At 37.0% G+C, this 21610-nt stretch overlaps 1 non-coding gene across 1 annotated transcript; it reads right to left on the reverse strand.

The window, feature by feature from the left end:
* Positions 1 to 19666: 19666 nt before the first annotated feature.
* On the reverse strand, positions 19667 to 19774 carry LOC141663211 (small nucleolar RNA R71). The gene has a single exon (XR_012551291.1). It is a non-coding gene; the product is annotated as a small nucleolar RNA R71 (small nucleolar RNA).
* Positions 19775 to 21610: the final 1836 nt, after the last annotated feature.

Below are 21610 nucleotides of genomic sequence, written 5' to 3' on the forward strand. Positions count from 1 at the left end.
AACGTAACAACGGATGACGTCGGTTGGTTCCCGTTTTTATAAAATAGATTTTAAATACCCGGAAAAAGATTTTATAAAATTCATATGACTCCTATATATTCATAAATCAACATAAAAATAATTAGGAAGATATGACAATTATCTATATTTTATTTTGGACATATAAAAATTAAAATACTCAATTAATAATATTTTTAAACATCCAAACACATTTATCACTTAACAATTAATTCACGGAATAAACACTGAACACAGATAATAATTATTTATTAGCAAAAATAATTACATGATATATCCCGGATATTACATCCTTCCCCCCTTAAAAGGATTCTGTCCTCAGAATCTCCTAAATGGGTACTTTTCTTTCATATCGCTTTCTAACTCCCAGGTTGACTCTTCAACCTTTGGGTTTCTCCATAATACCCTTACTAGCTTTACCACTTTATTTCTCAATACTTTCTCTCTTTCCTCTAGAATTTTTAATTGGACTCTCTACATATGAAAAATCTGCCTGAAGCTCTATTGGCTCATATTCTATTACATGCCTGGAGTCTAGATTATATTTCTTAAGCATAGATACGTGAAAAACATTGTGAATGTGCTCCATATGCGGAGGTAACGCCAACTCGTAAGCTACTTTGCCAATGCGCTTTAGAATCTCAAAAGGTCCGACATATCTTGGGCTTAATTTTCCTATCTTTCCAAACCTTGTTAGTCCTTTCCACGGTGATACTTTATGTAATACCAAGCTTCCTTCTTCAAATTACATGTCTTTCCTTGACTGGTCTGCATATTTCCTTTGACGGTCTTGTGCTGCTGTCAATCTTTTCTGGATAATTTCAACAACTTCCTTTGTCTGCTGTATCAATTCAGGTCCAAGTATCTTGCGTTCTCCTACCTCGTCCCAATATACTGGAGATCTACATTTACGTCCATAAAGGGCTTCATAGGGTGGCATCCGAATGCTGGTGTGGTAACTATTGTTATAAGCAAATTCTACCAGAGGTAAATGCTCGTTCCAACTTCCTTTGAAATCAATAGCACAAACACGTAACATATCCTCGATTCTCTGGATCGTCCTTTCACTTTGGCCATCCGTCTGTGGGTGATAGGCCGTACTCATATTCAGTCTCGTTCCCAAACATTCTTGAAAACTCTTCGAAAATCTCGAATTAAATCTTGGATCTCGATCAAATACGATAGACACAGGAACTCCATGACGAACTACGATTTCCTTCAGGTACATGTGGACCAACTTATCGAGCGAAAATCTTTCATTTATAGGCAGAAAATGAGCTGACTTGGTAAGTCTGTCCACTATAGCCCAAATGGCATCATGATTAGCTCTTGTCCTTGGTAATCCAACTGTAAAATCCATGGAAATATGTTCCCACTTCCAATCTGGAATCTCCAATGGCTGTAGCAATCCACTTGGTCTCTGATGCTCGGCTTTAACTCTCTGACATGTATAACATCTGCTAACCCATTCCGCAATTTCCCTCTTCATATCTGGCCACCAATAATTCTCCTTTAAATCTCTGTACATTTTGGTACTCCCTGGATGGATTGAATATCTTGAACTATGTGCTTCCTGTAAAATTTCATTCTTTAGCTCCGTTACTGGTGGAATCCAAATTTTAGAAGAAAACCTTAGAATACCTTGCTCATCCTTTTGCGTGCATAATTCTTCACCTACCAAACGATTTATATCTTGATCCATTACATCTTCCTGACATTTCTTTATTTTCTCTAACAACTCCGGCTGAAAAGTCATACTGTACACTTTTGCTTCATTAGACCTGCAAACTTTAATCTCCAATTCCAGTTTATGAAATTCCTTATATATCTCTTCAGGTACTGATAACACATTTAACTTTTCCTTCCGACTTAACGCGTCTGCTACAACATTCGCTTTACCGGGATGATAATTAATCGAGCAGTCATAATCCTTGATCAATTTTAACCATCTCCTTTTCCTCATATTAAGTTCCTTTTGTGTGAATATGTACTTTAAGCTTTTATGATCCGTGAAAATCTCGCACTTTTCTCCATACAGATAATGTCTCCAAATTTTCAAAGCAAAAACTATGGCTGCTAGCTCTAAATCATGAGTAGGATATTTCTGTTCGTGTGGTTTCAATTGCCTTGACGCATACGCAATCACTTTATCGTGCTGCATTAGAACACATCCTAGTCCCTTATGAGAAGCATCGTTATAAATTTCGAAATTCCCTTGATCGTCTGGAAGTGACAAAACAGGTGTCGTGATTAATCTTCGCTTTAATTCCTAAAAACTTTCTTCACATTTGTCGTTCCATATAAACTTTTCATTCTTTCGTGTAAGCTTTGTCAATGGTGTTGCAATCCTTGAGAAATTTTGAACGAATCGACGATAATATCCCACCAATCCCAAGAAACTCCTTACTTCGGTGGGCGTTCTCGGTCTTTCCCAATATGTAATTGCCTCAATCTTTGCTGGGTCTACTTTGATCCCTTCGTTACTGACTATGTGCCCTAAGAACTGAACCGCCTGTAACCAAAACTCACACTTCGAGAATTTAGCATTTAACTTCTTTTTCCTTAAAATCTCCAAAGCTGTTCTCAAATGTTCCGCATGATCCTCTTCAGTTTTTGAATAAATTAAAATATCGTCTATAAACACAATAACGAACTTGTCCAAATACTCCTTGAAAATTCTATTCATCAGGTCCATAAATATTGTCGGGGCATTGGTCAATCCAAATGACATCACTAAAAACTCGTAATGTCCATACCTTGTTCTGAAAGCTGTCTTTGGTATATCTTCTGACTTGATCTTCAGTTGATGATATCCCGATCTTAAATCAATTTTGGAGAAGTACTTGGCTCCCTTCAATTGGTCAAACAAATCGTCAATTCTAGGTAACAGATACTTGTTCTTGATTGTAAGCTTATTGAGCTCCCTATAGTCGATGCATAGTCTCATGCTTCCATCTTTCTTCTTGACCAATAATACCGGGGCTCCCCACGGGTATACACTGGGTCTGATTACTCCTTTCTCTAACAACTTTTGCAGTTGCTTCGCTAGCTCTTTCATCTCAACGGGCGCCATTATGTACGGGACCTTGGATACTGGTTCTTCTCCAGGTGCTAAGTCGATCGCAAATTCAATTTCTCTATCTGGAGGAAGTCCTGGTAACTCATCGGGAAACACGTCTGGAAATTCATTCACTACTGGAATATCTTCAAGTTTTGCTGGCTCCTGACTTCTGTCGATCACATATGCTACGAAATGCTCGCATCCTTGCCGTAATAACTTATTGGCTTGAATCATTGTTAAGAACTTCTTTACTTGCTTCTGGCCCTTGAACGTTACTATTCTTTCGTCTGGCGTCTTCACCATTACCTTCTTATTTCGACAATCTATCTGGGCGTCGTGCTTAGATAACCAATCCATTCCTAATATAACATCAAATTCTCCTAACTTAAATGGTATCAAATCTACACAAAACTTACTACCAGAAATCTCAATCTCACAATTCCCACAAACTTGGTTAACAGATACACGTTCTTGATTTTCTAATTCCACAGTCATTATTTCATTTAAATACTTAACTGGACAATTTAACTTACTAACAAAATCTTGTGAAACAAACGATCGAGTTGCTCCTGAATCTATTAACACTTTGGCACATAAAGAATTCACATTAAGCGTACCTGCCACGACATCCGTATCCTAGATAACATCCTTCACAGACATGTCAAAAACTCTAGCCCTTGGAGTCTCATTCACTGTTGGGGTAGATCCCATAATCCTCAATGCATTAATGACTGGGGCTGGTGTCTTGCAATCCCTGGCCATATGTCCCTGGCTTTCCATATTTGAAGCACATAAATCCAGTGGCTGGAAACTTCATTGCTGGATTCCGGATAGGCTGATCCTTATTTACTGGCTCTCTTGCTGGCTGATTTCGGCACTCCCTCGAATAGTGCCCTTTCTGGTTGCATTTGAAACTTACCACATTTAACTTATTACAAACTCCTCCATGCTTCTTTCCACATACTTGACAATCTGGAAAAGTTAGTCTCAACTGATTCGGCTGATTCGCATTAACTGGACGGTTGCCCTGGCCTCCGTCGCCTGCATTCTGTCTCTTGAAATTAAAATTTCTTCCTGGCTGAAATTTGCCCTTCTTAAAATTTGGAAACTTCCCTGATTGTGACTAACTCTCATTCCCTTCCAATCTCCTTTTCTTGCTTTCCTTCTCCTTCTGTGACATCTCACTCTCTGTCTCGGCGATCATAGCCTTCTGTACCACTCCTGCATAGGTGTCCAATTCAAAAATGGCTACCTTCCCTCTGATCCATGGTTTCAAACCTTGCTGGAATTTCTTAGCCTTCTTCCTGTCAGTATCAACATATGGCGGCACATACCTTGACAATTCCTCAAACTTACTCTCATAATCTGTTACCGATATGTTTCCTTGCTTTAGTTCTAAAAACTTCAACTCCATCTGATCCTGGACAAACTGAGGGAAATACTTTTCTAAAAACAATTCCTTAAACCTCTCCCAAGTAATAACATTTGTACCTTCCAATGTCTTCACCATCTCCCACCAATAGGTGGCCTCATTCTTCAGATAGTAACTTGCAAACTCAACCTTTTGTTCCTCTTTCACTTTTACTAAGGCAAATGCCTTCTCTATTTCCTTTAACCAAACATTTGCTTCAATCGGCTCTAAGGAACCTTTGAATTCTGATGGGTTTACTTCCTGAAAAGTTTTGAAAGTTACCTGGGGATTAGTCTGTCTTTATTATTGTTGTGCCATGTGAACTATTTGTTGGGCCAAGATTTGAAGAATCTGGGCTATTGCTGGGTCTATGGATCCTAGGTTTGCATTCTGGTTTGTATCATCTTGGTTGTTATTGTTGTTGTTGGTTTCGTCATTCTGGGTGTTGGTGCGGGTATTTCTTCTACGAGGAATTTTTCTTTAAAGAATCAAACAACTTATTTAGCTTTTGAATCAAATCATTTACATAAAAGAAAAGTTTTGTAAAACAGAAATATTTCTTTTTGAAAACAGTTATAACTAAGTAAATTGCATGCTTCTTTACAGAATATAAACAGTTATGAAAAACAGGGTACATGGTATCACAGGGGTATAACAGGTGCAATAAATAAGGTAAAGTAAAACACGTGCAATAAAGTAAATGACAGTGCTGGAAAGGAAAAGGTACTGATATATATAGATCAAAAGTTTTGGGTAGTACAAGCGTAAAGACGCTTCGGAATTAAAAGCAAAAGGGTACAACAACCTACTCACTAGTCAACATAGCTAGTCCATAGATACACTCACAAGTCAACTGATACATATTATACACTACTGTACATACTACACCACCATACAACACTGCTCTGTCTCTCCATCTCTGGATCTCTGACTCAACTCCAAGGAAACTCTGGTCCTGCCAGCCTCTCAAAGTCCACCATCACCTCAGTAGCCCAGCCCATCAGTGCATCAAGGCCTCTGCCAGGTAATGTAGCTCCATGTAGCCTAGCCTCAAGAACCCTCCATGTCACCTGAATCTCCTCTCGAAGCTCCCTCTCACCACGATCAACATCAGTAGTCCTAATGATATGCTGTAGCTCTCTAATCTGGGCCAACAAGGAATCACGTTCCAATAGAAGAGCCTCATATCGGTATTAAGGAACTGGGGGTAAGGTAGACTGGAATGGGGCACTTACAACTGAATGCCCAGTGGATCCTGAATCAGCTGGTGGAGGTCCTCTGATAGGTGGCCTCATACCTGGAGGTAGAATAGCCTGCAGTGGTACGGGCTGCAACACAGGTGGAGGTAGAATAGCCAATGCTGGTGGAATAACAGGATGTGGATCTGATGATGGTGCTCCAACTGAAGGCTCTGAGTGATCAGCTGATACGGGGATAAAAGAGTCGGCCATCGCTGCTATCTGAAATCATATCGTAATATAAGAATCTCGAACCATGACGCGAATTATACTAGTACCTATTATACCGAAGCACTCAACCTCTCGACGTTCTATCTTTTTATTCCTTACTTCTAATCCTAACCCTCTACCCATTCCCGTTATCCTAGGCTTGTGTCAGTGACTTATAACCTGTAGCTCTGATACCAAACCTGTGGCGCCCTCCAAACCCGGATCAGAAGTTTGGGGTCCATACACACACACCTTATTTATTTCCTATTTATAACAATAATAAAAATAATAATAATAATATGCAGTGACCCTACTTACCAACTACCACGGACCGCAACAGGTTAAAGTACGCACACAAGCCAAACACAGTACTATATTACAAACCGTTCAAATCCCATCTATTCAAACTCAAAACTGAGTATTAAACATTATTACAAACTTTTACAACTCAAATTATCCAAAAGAAGCCTACTAGCTTAGCTTCCTCAACCTGAACCCCTAGCTCTCGTGCTGGACTGGGGATCCTCGTTACCAACTGGTTCCTTTTTAACTGGAAAGAACATAAACAACATCGCACAGATGAGCTAACTAGCTCAGCAAGTCACAATGACAAAACTGAGAATAATGATCATCAGGTGAATATGGTTATGACATCAAGTGAACAATGAATTATGATTTATAATTGGATATTATACTTTTATTTTAAAAAACCAAGGTTAGGCTGCTGATCAGTCACGCACTAACCCCGAGCAAAACACACAACATTGCTCTAACTACAGGATCCAAGGCACACATTGGCCTAACTTGACCATTATATGGTCTGACCATGAATCTGGTCCACAATTTTATAAAAACAATCCAATTCTAACATAATAACAGAATAAGCAATAATAAACAATAAACAGAATCATTAACAACATTGGATGTTCCATAATGAAATGGTTTCAATTTTCATGAGGATCAATATGGCCTTTTCAAAGCTTGGATGCTGAGTAATGAAAGAATTGGATAACAAAGGAATCAACGTTTCAGGGTTTCAAGGATTTGGTCTTTCAAAGCATAAGATACAATCATTTGCATATGTAGGTAATTCAATTCAGTGTTTGGTATTTAGTTTGTATGTATTTGTAGAGCAGTATCGTATATTTGTGGTTCATATCTGGGTATACAGCAATCAATGGTCTAGAAAGAATCAGGTTTACGGCTCAAGATCAATAACTGGATTCATGGTTAGGGTTCAGTGCTTCAAAGCACTTGCAATATAGAACAAGTTTATCAATTACTATAATATCTCGAGAAAGTTCAGAACACTTGCCTGGTATTAGCTTACTACACTGCACTCGCTTCCAATCACAATCGTCTTACTCCTCAACTACCTGTTTCCCTTTTCTATGTTTTGCCTCTTCTGCTCACATATCATAAGCATCTATCAATATTCAACTCATACGATTCTATTCAACACATACTTCTATCTACCCTTCGTTTCACCCAAATCCGATTAACGGATTGAAAGTTACGCAATAAACAAGTAAACATCAAATATACAAACCGACAGTCAACTAACAAGTCACATATAACACATAACACTTCATATAATCAATGATATATCATTTGTAAAGAAGTCTCGGGTCATAAATAGGCTTTTGGGTACTTAAAATAATTTTTAAAGCATTTTTCGGAATTAAAACGGGTCGTTGGATCAATTTCGGAATATTAAACAGGGTTCGGTTGGCCAATTCTGGCTTCAAAACAATTTTATAATATTTATCGAGCCTTGAAAATAATTTAGAATAATATTCTAAAGCTCGAAACTATTTTTCAAAATTTTTAAACCATTTTTAAATAATTAAATCTAATTAAATAATTAATTAAAATCAATTAATAATTAATTAAATCAATTAATCAATTAATTTTCGAAATAATTGACCAATTAATCAATTAAAAATTAACTGAAATTAATTAACTAATTAATTCAGATTTATTTTTGAATTAAAAATAATTTTCGGAATTAAAATAATAATGTTTAGAATTTTTAGAAATTAAAAACGAATTTTTATAATAAAAATAAATAGGAAATATGATTTTTAAATAATTTGTAAACAGAAATCCTAAATTTGCAAGTTCTGGAAACCTGGGGGACCAAACTGTATCGTTTTTAAAACTACAGGTACTAAACTGTAATTTTTTTTCCAGGGGGGTCGCCGGAAAATGTTCTGTCTCGCTGGAGAAGACGATCCCGGCATCCTCACCCTACCAACACCTCCAGATCAACACTACACAACACCAGGAACACAACCATGCAATCAATTCCTCATAACAATCCCTGAGTTGGACGGAAAATGGCTGGGAAGTTCGCCGGTTTCCGGCGAACTCGACGTAACTTTAAATCACAACTCCCTTCTCTACAGACCTCGTTGGTTTATGAAACTTATACGACTGGATTGCAAATTTCACAGAGAACACAACCCACTATACCACAACATCTATCTATCCCGAAATAAGAAACGCCCAAATTTAAATTAAGAACATTCATACGGGTTATAAACCCTAATTTCACAATTTGAAAATTAAACCCACTTTTGAGCATGTTATTGAACTCCAAATCAGACGTATAATATATCAAAATCATCAGGAAAACAAGCTCTACAACATGCAATCATCAAATCATACAAACAATCATCCGAACAAAAATTCATATTTTTAATAAAATTAATTCGAAAATAAATAAAAATATAAAAAATAAATCTTGATTTCTGTAGTAAAACGAAGCTCAGAATCTGGTAGAACACTTCAAGACCTTTGGATTGAGTACTCGAGCTTTGAAAACAGAGATCAAAAACACCTTCGTTGTGCTGTTTGATTCTCGGAAGTTTATATGAATATAAGATTTTTCTCTGGAAAATTATATAATTATCTGTCTGCAAATGATTTTGATAAGAAATAAAATACGGTAAAAGGCTATTTATATTTACGGAAAATTAGTATCCCGTTGGATCATTCCGGATATAAAATAGTACGTTTATTTATAAAAACTGATCCAAACGGTATCTGTTTTCGGGATAATTATCCAAATCAGTACAATTTATACTGCGGTATTGGTCTCAGCGCCTGGTTACACGTATTACGAGGTGATAATTGTGATAGTTTACTAAAAAGCTCCCGTTTATCAAAAATACGAGTGTTATTGATTTACCGAAACGAATATTGTATCGAAAATGTTGCGCCGGGACACGCGCAGGACAAACCGTATGCCGGATCGAAAAAGTCGAAACATGGAATATGCTCGAAATATTACAATTAGGTTCGGAAGGAGTTCTCGGAAGAGTTTCGGGTTCCAAAAACGTAACGACGGATGACGTCGGTTGGTTCCCGTTTTTATAAAATAGATTTTAAATATCCGGAAAAAGATTTTATAAAATTCATATGATTCCTATATATTCATAAATCAACATAAAAATAATTAGGAAGATATGAAAATTATCTATATTTTATTTTGGACATATAAAAATTAAAATACTCAATTAATAATATTTTTAAACATCCAAACACATTTATCACTTAACAATTAATTCACGGAATAAACACTTAACACAGATAATAATTATTTATTAGCAAAAATAATTACACGATATATCCCGGATATTACATCCTCTCACTCACTTTTTCCACTCCTGAAGAAATGGACTGCATTGGTTCACTCTTTTTCTCTCTTTTTTCCTGGGAGCAACCCAGACTCTCACTCAATTCACTCCCTTGCCTCAGTCCTAGGAGTGATTGCACTACTACTAAGTCTTCTGCACTTGTAGGAATTGAAGAAATTTGAGGTTGTGCAGAGACACCCGACGGATGAGGAATATTCATCGGGTTAGCAGTTTGACCCCTTATCCGTCGGTATACAATCACTACTCGACGGATGATGAATATCCATCGGGATAGAAGAAATAATTGAGTTTAGAGTGGTGACTATTGTAGACTATGTGCAGATTGATGAAAATTTTGGCACAACTGTCTCAACAGTCTCAGAAAGAAAAGGCAAGTGAGCCAACAAATCATCTAAAAGATGATGCTCACTTGTTTGGATTTTTGGGTTCTCCAAGAGAGTTAAAGATGAAGAATTTGGAAGTGATGTGTTTATCATGTCAATATCCAATGAGTGTGTGGGAGAATTTGGTGTATCAGGAGCTTCAATTATGAGAGATTTTGGTCGTGAATCCACATTTATTGGAGCCACATCAACCTGACTTTGAGAAGGTACAGTGACTTGGTCTTTAGAACCAGTTTGCACAGTGTGTGATCCCTGTGCATTCCCAAGGGTTTTTGATCTTTTCTTTCTAGCATAAGTTTGTGGTGAGCTAGTGTCCCTACCCCTCTTGACCTGTGCTCCTAGTTGGGAACTTGTTTCAATGGTAACATCCTTTTGGGAGGATGAAACCAGTAATGAGCTAATATCCTTATTAACAACCACAGTTTGTTGGGAAACTGTGGTGTGGCTAGGTTTGGGTACACTCTTCTCACCAGCCTTATCCTTAGGGCTTTTTTGATTTTCACCCTGTCCCTCACCTTTCTTGCCCACCTTCACACTCCCCTCTTTAGGTTTGGTGGATTTTACAACTGATCTCTTTTGAAAGAAATCAGAGGGGGCTTTCTTCGCTTTGGATTTAGGAACTTTTGTTGGTTTGGTAGCTTGGGTAGGTAACTGTTGGGTCATTGACACAGTTGCCATAGCTACACTAGAAAGCAAAGAAATTTGTGAGGTTGGAAGAGTGGAGACATAAGAAATTACCTCACTTACCTGAGGTCCCTCCATTACTGGAAAGTAGTATAAGGGAACCTCCTTGTTATGGTTTGCTCTATTTAAATCTGCAATGATCCTTCTTTCTTGAACCCAGCAATTTAATTTGTTGGTTGGGTTCTCAATCACAATATCTTCAATAAGATGGTTAACAAGCATCATAAAGAATCTAGCATAATAGACACTTTTACCTCTCTTATTGATCTCTCCTAACTTAAAACCTAACTCAAACAAAACCAAATCACTGAAGTACTTATCAGTAACTAGCATGTAAAGCATGTTAAGCATATAAATGTTTATAGAGTCAAAGTTACTAATTTTACCAGAAAACACCTTAGTTACTACATCATACAGATAACTCCATTCTTTTCTAAGACCAAACCTCCTAATTTCACTTAATTTAGAAGTAGTGAGTGCATAGCCCATGGAATCAAGCATATTAACAATGCCAGTGTCTGTGTGTGGAGCAGTTACAGTATTATCAAGAATCTTGAAGCATGCTTTAACAATATCAATATTTATGCAAAATTGCTTACCTTTCAGAGTGAATGTGATGGTCTTGTCTGTCAAGTTGTACACTGCAGTTGTCCATATCTCTTCAACAACCTCACAGTAAATGGTGGGTGATCCCGACATGGCATAGTTGAGTTTGCAGTTCTTCACAGAATCCATCATTTTATGATAGTAACCAGACTGTTGAATCTCCTTGTTCCCCAAAGCTGAGAAGTTGTTTTTCTCATAGATATAACCGGTTTGAGACATGATTTTCACTACAGGTGCCATTGTTAGAGATTTAAAATTTGCAGAGAGAGAGTTTGCTTTTGAGAAGAAAGAAATTAGAGCAATTGAATCTTGAGAATGATAAAAGAAATGAATAAATGTGAATTTCATTTATACTATCTCAAAAATTAAATGAGAAAAATAATAAAGTAAAATAAAGTGACCAATAAAAATTGCCCAAAATAGTCGTTTAAAAATAAATAAACTGTAAAAATTCCATCACTTATCAGTCGTGTCATACTTACAAGCTGTAATTATACTCGATGGATAATGTTCAGGGAATTAACGGCTATGATTGAGATAATTCGACGGATGAGGATAAATCAGTTATCCGTCGAGTTATCAAATGTTCCAGAAAAATAATTGATTTTATTGACAAATTGTATTTCGATGGATGATCAAACTCGATGGATAATGATCATCCATCGGGATGTAAATTTTGACAGCCAAAATTTCATCCAAAACAGAAAAATCAATTAAATTTCTGGCTACATGACCACTTGCAAAAATAACTGAAATAATTCAAGAGAAATTAAGCATACCTAATTCACTTACCAACCTTGAAAAGGTGGATTCATCAAGTGGTTTGGTAAATATATCTACAAGCTATTTTTCACTTGGAACAAAATACAGTTCCACAGTACCGTTCATCACATGTTCCCATATGAAGTGGTACTTGATGTCTATGTGCTTTGTTCTTGAATGTTGTATTGGATTTTTAGTGACGGTAATTGCACTTGTGTTATCACAGAAAATAGGAATCCTATCCACTTGTAGACCATAGTCCAACAATTGGTTTTTCATCCACAAAATATGTGCACAGCAACTGCCAGCAACAATATATTTAGCTTCAGCTATAGAAGTAGAAACTGAATTTTGCTTTTTACTGAACCAGGACACAAGCTTGTTTCCTAAAAATTGACAGGTTCCCGTTGTACTTTTTCTGTCTATTTTACAACCTGCATAATCTGCATATCAATAACCATTTAGATCAAAACCAGAATCTCTAGGGTACCAAATGCCAAGTTTTGGTGTTCCCTTGAGATATTTGAAAATTCTCTTAATAGCTACTAAATGAGATTCTCTAGGATCAGCCTGAAATATAGCACAAAGACAAGTAACAAGCATTATATCTGGCCTACTAGCTGTTAAGTACAGAAGTGAGCCAACCATGCCCCTATAACTTGAAATATCCACAGATTTTTCAGTAGTGTTTAATTCAAGCTTAGTTGCAGTGGCCATGAGAGTTTTTGCAGATGTGCAATCCATTAGATCAAACTTCTTTAAAAGATCATGAATGTATTTAGTTTGACTAATGAATATTCCATCACTAACTTGCTTAACTTGTAAACCAAGAAAGTAAGTTAGTTATCCCATCATGCTCATTTCATACTTACTTTGCATCGATTTGGCAAACTTTTTGCAAAGTTTTTCATCTGTAGAGCCAAATATAATATCATCTACATAAATTTGAACAATTATACTAGAGCCATTAACATTTCTAAAGAATAAAGTTTTATCCAAAGTACCTTTTATGAAGTAATTTTCCAAAAGGAACTTTGATAAAGTGTCATACCAGCCTCCCGGTGCTTGCTTCAGTCCATAGAGTGCTTTCAAAAGATAGTAGACATGATTTGGGAAATTTGGATCTTCAAAACCAAGAGGCTGACTAATATAGACTTCCTCCTCCAAATCTTCATTCAAAAATGTACTTTTGACATCCATTTGATAGACCTTGAAATTGGCATGAGCTGCATAGGCTAAGAAAATTCTGATGGCTTCAAGTCTTACAACAGGAGCAAAAGTTTCATCAAAGTCTATTCCTTCTTGTTGATAATAGCCCTTAGCAACCAATCTAGCTTTATTCCTGATTACTATGGCATTTTTATCCATCTTGTTTCTGAATACCCATTTGGTATCAATTGGATTCTTTCCTTTAGGCTTGGGTACCAGCTTCCATACTTTATTCCTTTCAAATTGGTTTAGCTCCTCCTGCATAGCTAAAATCCAATCAGGATCCAACAAAGTTTCTTCTACCTTCTTCGGTTCTTCCTTAGATAGGAAGCAGCTATACAGACATTCTTCTTGAGTTGCTCTTCTTGTTTGAACTCTAGAAGACACATCACCAATGATGAGCTCAAAGGGGTGACCTTTTGTCCATTTCCTTTGTTGAGGTAGATTAGCTCTAGATGAAGTGGACTCATTGTTGTCTTGATGTGTGATTGAGTTTTAATTATTAGAAACTCCCCCTAAGTTTGTGAATCTTTGATTTGAGAAAGGAGAACTTTCCGTAAGTGATCTATTCTGACTTTCAGCTTCTCTTAATGACCCGATGGATGGTGTATTTTGAGTTTTGACACATGAAGCTTATTGTCTCTCAACGGATAAAGCAGATTATCTCCCGACGGATGAAGCATTTTGCAACTCGACAGATGTTGAATTTTGTGCTTCATTAGTAGTAGATTTTTCTACATTATCCTTGGCCATTATTTCCCGATCACTTTCATCATCACTATCATCACTAACCATCTCCATATTATCAAATTTGAGACTTTCATGAGAATCTTCATCTTGCAGTCCTTCAATCTTTTTATCATCTTGACAGATGAAGCTTATTGTCTCTCGACGGATAAAGCAGATTATCTCCCCACGGATGAAGCATTTTGCAACTCGACAGATGTTGAATTTTGTGCTTCATTAGTAGTAGATTTTTCTGCATTATCCTTGGCCATTATTTCCCGATCACTTTCATCATCACTATCATCACTAACCATCTCCACATTATCAAATTTGAGACTTTCATGAGAATCTTCATCTTACAGTCCTTCAATCTTTTTATCATCAAACACAATATGTATTAATTTCATAACAATGTTGGTTCTAAGATTGCAGTCTCTATATGCTTTTCCCACAACATATCCAACAAAAATTCCTTCATCAGCTTTAGCATCAAACTTCCCATGTTGATCAGTCTGATTTCTCAATATATAACATTTGCAGCCAAAAACATTAAGAAAATTTAGAGTTGGTTTCTTATTCTTAAACAATTGATATGGTGTCATGCACTTTTTTTGATTAACCAAAGATATATTCTGAGTGTAACAGGCAGTATTCACAGCTTCAGCCCAGAAATATGTTGGTAACTTTGATTCTTTAAACATTGTCCTTGCAGCCTCAATAAGAGATCTGTTTTTCCTTTCTACCACTCCATTTTGTTGTGTAGTTCTTGCTGCAGAAAACTTATGCATTATCCCATTTTCTTCACAAAATGATCTTATCATAGAATTCTTGAAGTCAGTTCCATTGTCACTCCTGATTCTTCTTACTTTAAAATCAGGATGATTGTTGACTTGCCTTATGTGATTGATGATGATTTTACTGGCCTCATCTTTAGACTTTAGGAAATATATCTAAGAGAACTTAGAGAAATTATCTACAATTACTAGGAAAAATATTTTCCTTGAGATGGACAACACATTGACTGGTCCAAATAGATCCATGTGTAGCAATTATAAATGTTCTTCAATTGTTGTCATCCACAAATTGTGTTTGAGACCATCCACTAAGGCAACCTCCTCAATGATGACATTGTCCTTTGAAATCAAGCTATATCCCACAGTATAACCCTTGCTGTCATCTCCAAAAGTAATACTTGGGCCAGTTCTCTCCTTGAACTCTGTGAGCAGGGTAGAATCTCCGGTCATATATCTTGAACAACCACTATCCAAGTACCATAGATTCTTTCTATTTCCCTGCATACATCAAAACTAAATCAAGTTGATTTTGGTACCTAAGTTTCCTTGGGTCCTGCCTTGTTAGCTTTTTTCTTTTGTTTCTTAGGTTTGATCTCATATGACTTGGAGATATCAGACTCATCCTTAGTTATCTGAGTTGGACCTTTGAAACCAGTCATAAAAATAGAATTATCATGCACATTTTGATTAACAGGAAAAGGCATGTTGTTTGCAAACATGTTATTCCAGTAAGGCATGCTAAATTGTATTTGAGGCATACTAAATGCATCATAATAAGGATTAGGTGCAAATAGCATATTAGAAAATTGTGCATTCATATTCTGTGCAGACATAGCATTCATAGGCATAGAAGGCATGGCATTCATGTTGGGAAAGGAAAATGGTACAGATATAGGAGTAGGCATAGCAAAATTGCAATTAAAAGACAGATGATTAACACTACCACACTTAACACAGATTTTTCTTGGAGCATATTTATCAGGTGTGTAGTTGTTATGTTTGTTAATCCCTACTTTCCCATTTATATTGTTTTTTTTAGTTTTTATTTTAACCTCAATCTTTTCTAATCTATCATTCAATTGTTTGATAGAAAGATGACCAACATTCACTTTCTTCTCCTTCTTCACTTGACTTGATTCTCCTGGAACAAAGTTTTTGGAAACTGATCCATACTTTTTATTTAACTTGGCAAGTTTGGTTTTGCTCACAGGTTTGCTCACAGCCGACGGATGAGGATTTATGTCACTCGACGGATAATCCTTTTGATTATCCGAAAGATGACTTTCATCATCCGTCGAGTCTACATCTATTAGCAATCCTTCAATCAAATTGGATTCCAGCTTTTCCTTACTCTTTTTCCAGGTTGCATCACAAAAGGACTCAATACCTTGAACTTTAGTGATTTGAGCATGAACATCTCTGGATGATTTCCATGCCTTAATCACCTTTTGTTCTCGTTCAAGTTACTTCTTCAAAATCTCTTCTTTCTTCAAGGACTCAATTAATTCATCTTTAACAATGTTACACTCAATTCTCAATTTCTCAAATTCAATAAATTGAGATTCTAGTACATTGTTCCTCTAACTTAAAAATAGATTGTTTTCTTTGATTTTAGCATTTTCCTTAGTGAGGGACTTAAGTGTAACACGCAAATGATATAATTCTGTAGACATGTCATTAATTGCATCATTACACTCAGCTTTAGATAAATGTGTTAGGTTAGTGGTGATTACCTGATTACTTGAAGAGCTTGTTTCGGTTTCATCAGACTTGGCCATTAGGGCTAGATTGACATAGCTGACATCTTCATCCAAATCCAGTCCATCTGCTGCCCAGTCATTTTCTTGTGTAATAAAAGCCCTTTTCCTTTTGTTTGAGCAACTCAAAATATTTTTATTTATAATCCACAGGCTCAAACTTCTTTTTGTTGGAATCTGATATTTTACACTCACTGGCAAAATGCCCTGCCAAGCCACATTTGAAACATTTGAATTTTGATTTATCCACCATGTTTCTACTTGGCTTAGCTGCTCCAAAGTTCTTCTTGAACTTGAGTTTGGAAAATTTTCTGGAAAGAAATGCAAGATGTTCATCAATATCATCCATATCATCTTGGCTCAAATGATCGTCAGTTTCGGCTACCAGCCCCTTGCCCTTGTTCTCACAAAACTTTGAAGTAGACTCAACAGCTTCTACCTTCACATCTTTCTCTTTCTCCAACTCAGCAACCAGTGTTATGGACCCTCCTTTCTTCCTTCCTTTCTCCATCCTCCCATCTTGCTCTATTTCAAGTTCATAAGTTTTCAGGATGCCATACAGTCTCTCCAAAGGAAACTTCTTGTAATCTTGAGAGTTTCTCAATAAGACTGTCATTGGTTTCCATTCCTCTGGAAGAGATCTAAGGAACTTGAGATTGGAGTCTTTTATCGGATAGACTCTTCCATGCAACTTCAGAGTGTTTAGTAGTTTTTGAAACCTACTAAAAATGTCAGTGAGAGACTCACTATCTTCACAATGAAAGTGCTCATATTGCTGAATTAGCAGCTGCATCTTATTCTCCCTTAATTGCTCAGTACCATCTCATATAATCTGAATTGTATCCCAAACTTCCTTGGCTATTTTGTAGTTAATGATGTTATCAAACATATCACCATCAATTGCATTGAATAATATATTCATGGCCTTCTTGTCTTTCCTTACTTGCTCGATATCAGGATCTGACCATTCATGCCTAGGTTTGGGAACAGATGGTTCATTGCCTATTGCAGCTCTCATTGGAACATGAGGACCTCTCTCTATACAATCCACATAGGCCTCATCTTGAGAAAGAAGATGTAGGTGCATCTTCACCTTCCAGTGGTGATAATTGTCTTTGTCCAGAAATGGAATCTTCACTCCAACATCCTTCTTGTTCATCTTGCTGTTTTGTTGTGATCTTTAAACTCTTTGTACTTCAAGAGCTTGCTCTGATACCAATTGTTATTCCCTACCAATATAAAAAGAATTACAGAAGGGGGGGGTTTATGTATTTATGGCTTCTTTTTGAGATTTATGAAAAATGGTTCTAACTCAATTTATATCTAACTGTTTGATTTGCAAAGTACAGAATACAGAGTTAAGTAAATCAAACATAAAGTAATAAAAACTCAGGTCTTTAAAACTTTCTGGTGGATTTGAATGTATCCACCAGATATATATATATATATATATATATATATATATATATATATATATATCGAGAGAACCTTGTGAAGCTTGAATAGCTTACAACTGCTTTAGAAGTGAACAAACAAACTACAGAGAAATTCTACAGAATACAGCTTACAAATGTTTCTCTGCTAAAAATATGTTTGCTTAGTTAGTTTGTTCTACTAGCTACACTTGGTTTATATATCACCCAGTTTACATGATAATAAGACAAGATAATAAAATAAAACCTATCAAGTCTAACTCCATGCTGCTTCACTACTCTATTGCAGCATCTTTGAATATCTTCAAAATAGCATGAAAATGGTAATACTTCTTTGTTCTAAAAACCTTTCTAAACAGGCTGCCACATTCCTTTTGCAAACACTCGACGCATGTGGCTGTGTTGTCACTGTCAACAAATATTTGAATTGATCATCCGTCAGGTATATGCTTGTTATCCGTCGGGTAGCCTGGTTGATCATCCGTCAGGTAGCTTTGTTGATCACCCGTCGGGTAGCTTTGTTGATCATCCGTCGGGTAGCCATTTATCACTTGACTCCATTTCCTTTGTGCAGAATTATAAGACATCTTATATTTACATTTAATCAACCTATTCTGCACATCTACTAGTAGTCTACATGATTCATAAGCTACTACAGAATCTATACAAAGTTGTTTGCAGAAATGTGCTACAGTATTTATTGTTACATAAGCTACTCACCCGGTGGATATCAATTAGTCATCCGTCGGGACTATATTGAATCATCCGTCGGGACTATAATTGAACATCCATCGGGTGCTACAAAATTCACTAAGGTAAATCTACTAAGGTGTTTTGTTTAGCTTATCATCAAGTACATAACATATTCCTAACAAATAATAACCATACATTTTTGTTTAAGTGCGTGAATTAAATAGTTAACTAATACAGTCTCTGTGAAAATGAAATAGAAAAGATTCTATACTACTTGCGAACTCGTATACTTGCGTGTAATATTAGCGCGTGTTTAGCGACTGACAAGTTTTTGGCGCCGCGGCCGGGGACTGTAATGTTAATTATTAGTTTATGTATCTTCCATCAGTGGTCGTTAAAGTTTATTGACTCAGACAATGTTACTTATTTTTTCCTTGTTTTATTTCAGGTACTCTAGCGAGGGTGTATGCATACGCGTTCGCGTACTCATAAGAGAACACTGGATAAAGCCGAGGAAGAACTTGTGATAGTTCGTAAGGAAGTTTTTAAGAAAGAAAAGAAGGTAGAAGAAGAAAAGAAAGTTGAAGAACCAGCTTTAGTAGAGATGGGAGATCAAGCGGAAAATCCGAAGTCTTTGATGGACTATTCTCAGCCTAAGATTAATGACATTCAGTCAAGCATCATCAGACCAGCCAGCAAGGCTAACACTTTTGAGATCAAGTCAAGCACGATTCAGATGATACAGAACTCAGTTCAGTTTGGGGGTTCTGCTACATAAGACCCCAACATGCACATCAGGGATTTCATCGAGATCTGTGACACCTTCAAGTTTAATGATGTGACTGAAGATGCTATCAAGCTACACCTCTTCCCATTCTCTCTAAGGGATAAAGCTAAGTGTTGGTTACACTCTCTACCAGCAGGGTCTATCACCACTTGGGAAGATCTTGCTCAAAAGTTTCTCACTAAATACTTCCCTATGGTGAAGACTGCTGCAATCAAGAATTCTCTTACTCAGTTTGCTCAGCAAACTGGATTACTCAGTTTGCTCAGCAAACCGGAGAATCTCTGTATGAGGCTTGGGATCGATATAAGGAGATGCTAAGGAAGTGCCCACACCATGGCATGCCTGATTGGATGATTATTAACTATTTCCATAATGGATTGGGTGCTACTTCTAGACCCATGCTTGATGCAGCATCAGGAGGAGCCTTGTAGGCTAAGAGCTACGACGAAGCTTATGAACTTATTGAACTGATGGATGTTAATGAGTACCAGAATCCTTCACAGAGGCTGACTTAGGGAAAAGTCACAGGAATTCTGGAGTTGGACGCAGCAACTGCTATCGCTGGCCAACTTAAGGATTTGATGATGAAGGTGGACACTTTGGCTAATTATGAAGTTAACCAAATTGCTAGTGTCTGTGAGCTTTGTGCTGGTGCCTACGAGACTGATCAGTGCGCAATTTCTAGTGAATCAGCTCAGTTTGTGAGCAACTTCCAGCGATCGCAGCAACCAGTGCCAGCCACCTATCATCCCAACAACCGTAATCATCCTAATTTCAGTTGGAGTAACACTCATAATGCGGTACAACAGCCATATCAGCAATATCCAGCTAAGCAATACAACCCCCTGGTTTTCAGCAACCGCAATATGCACCAAGACAACAACTCCAGCTATAACAAGCCAATGAAAAATCTGAATTAGACGAGTTGAAGCTTATGTGCAAGAGTCAAATCATTTCTATCAAGACCTTGGAAAATCAAATTGGACAAATGACCAATGCCTTGCTAAATCATCATCCTGATACACTACCTAATGACACTGAAATGCCAGGAAAGAGGGAAGCTAAGGAGCAGGTAAAGGAAATCACTTTAAGGTCTGGAAAGGTTGCGAATCCCAAACAAACTCAAGTGTTGACTGAAGAAGCTGAGGCTGAGAAAGAAGTAGAGCAGGAAGAAGTAAAAGTGGAACAAGGAAGATTACTGTTGAGCACACTCCTCCTGTGGGCAATACATGGGAGAAGCAGATCTATCCTCCACCCAAGCGGCTGCAGAGGAAAAAAAGATGGACAAGCAATTTGAGAAGTTTCTGGAGGTGTTCAAGAAACTTCATATCAACAAACCTTTCGCTGAGGCTCTTGAGCAGATGCCTAGTTATACAAAATTTATGAAAGGTATTCTCTCTCGGAAGGTGAAGCTAGATGATTTAGAGACAGTCGCTCTCACGGAGGAATACAGTGTTATGCTACAACAGAAGTTGCCTCCGAAGCTTAAGGATCCAGGAAGCTTCACTATTTCGTGTACTATTATAAAAGTGTCTTTTGACAGATGCTTATGTGGCTTGGGAGCTAGCATCAATATGATGCTTGTGTCTATCTTCAAGTAGTTGGACTTGCCCGATCCAAAACTGACTTATATGACCTTGCAGTTGGCCGAACGTTCTATTACATATCTGTGAGGTATTGTGGAGGATGTCTTGGTCAAGGTTGATAAACTCATCTTCCCCGCTGATTTCATCATTCTTGATTTCGAGGAGGATAAGAAGATTCTTATAATCTTGGGAAGACCTTTCTTGGCAACTGGCCGAACCTTGATAGGTGTGTAGAAGGGTGAGTTCACAATGTGAGTTCTGGATCAGGATGTGACTTTTAATGTGTTCAATGCTATGAAATTCCCTACTGATTATGAGTAGTGCTTAAAAGTGGAGTTGGTCGATTCGATGTTCACATCGGAACTTGATCAATTGCTAAGGTCCGATGTCTTAGAAAAAGCCTTGTTGGGGAATTCGGATAGTGAAAATGACGAAGGTCAAGAACAATTACAATATTTGAATGCTTCTCCTTGGAAGAGGAAGATTGATATTCCTTTTGAATCTTTTGGAATAGAGGAATTGAAAAAAGCTCCTAAACACCTCAAGCCATTTATTGAGGAAGCTCCCACTCTTGAGCTTAAGCCTTTACC

Source organism: Apium graveolens, chromosome 5, assembly GCF_009905375.1.
Source record: "Apium graveolens cultivar Ventura chromosome 5, ASM990537v1, whole genome shotgun sequence".
In the NCBI taxonomy this organism is placed as follows: Eukaryota; Viridiplantae; Streptophyta; class Magnoliopsida; order Apiales; family Apiaceae; genus Apium; species Apium graveolens.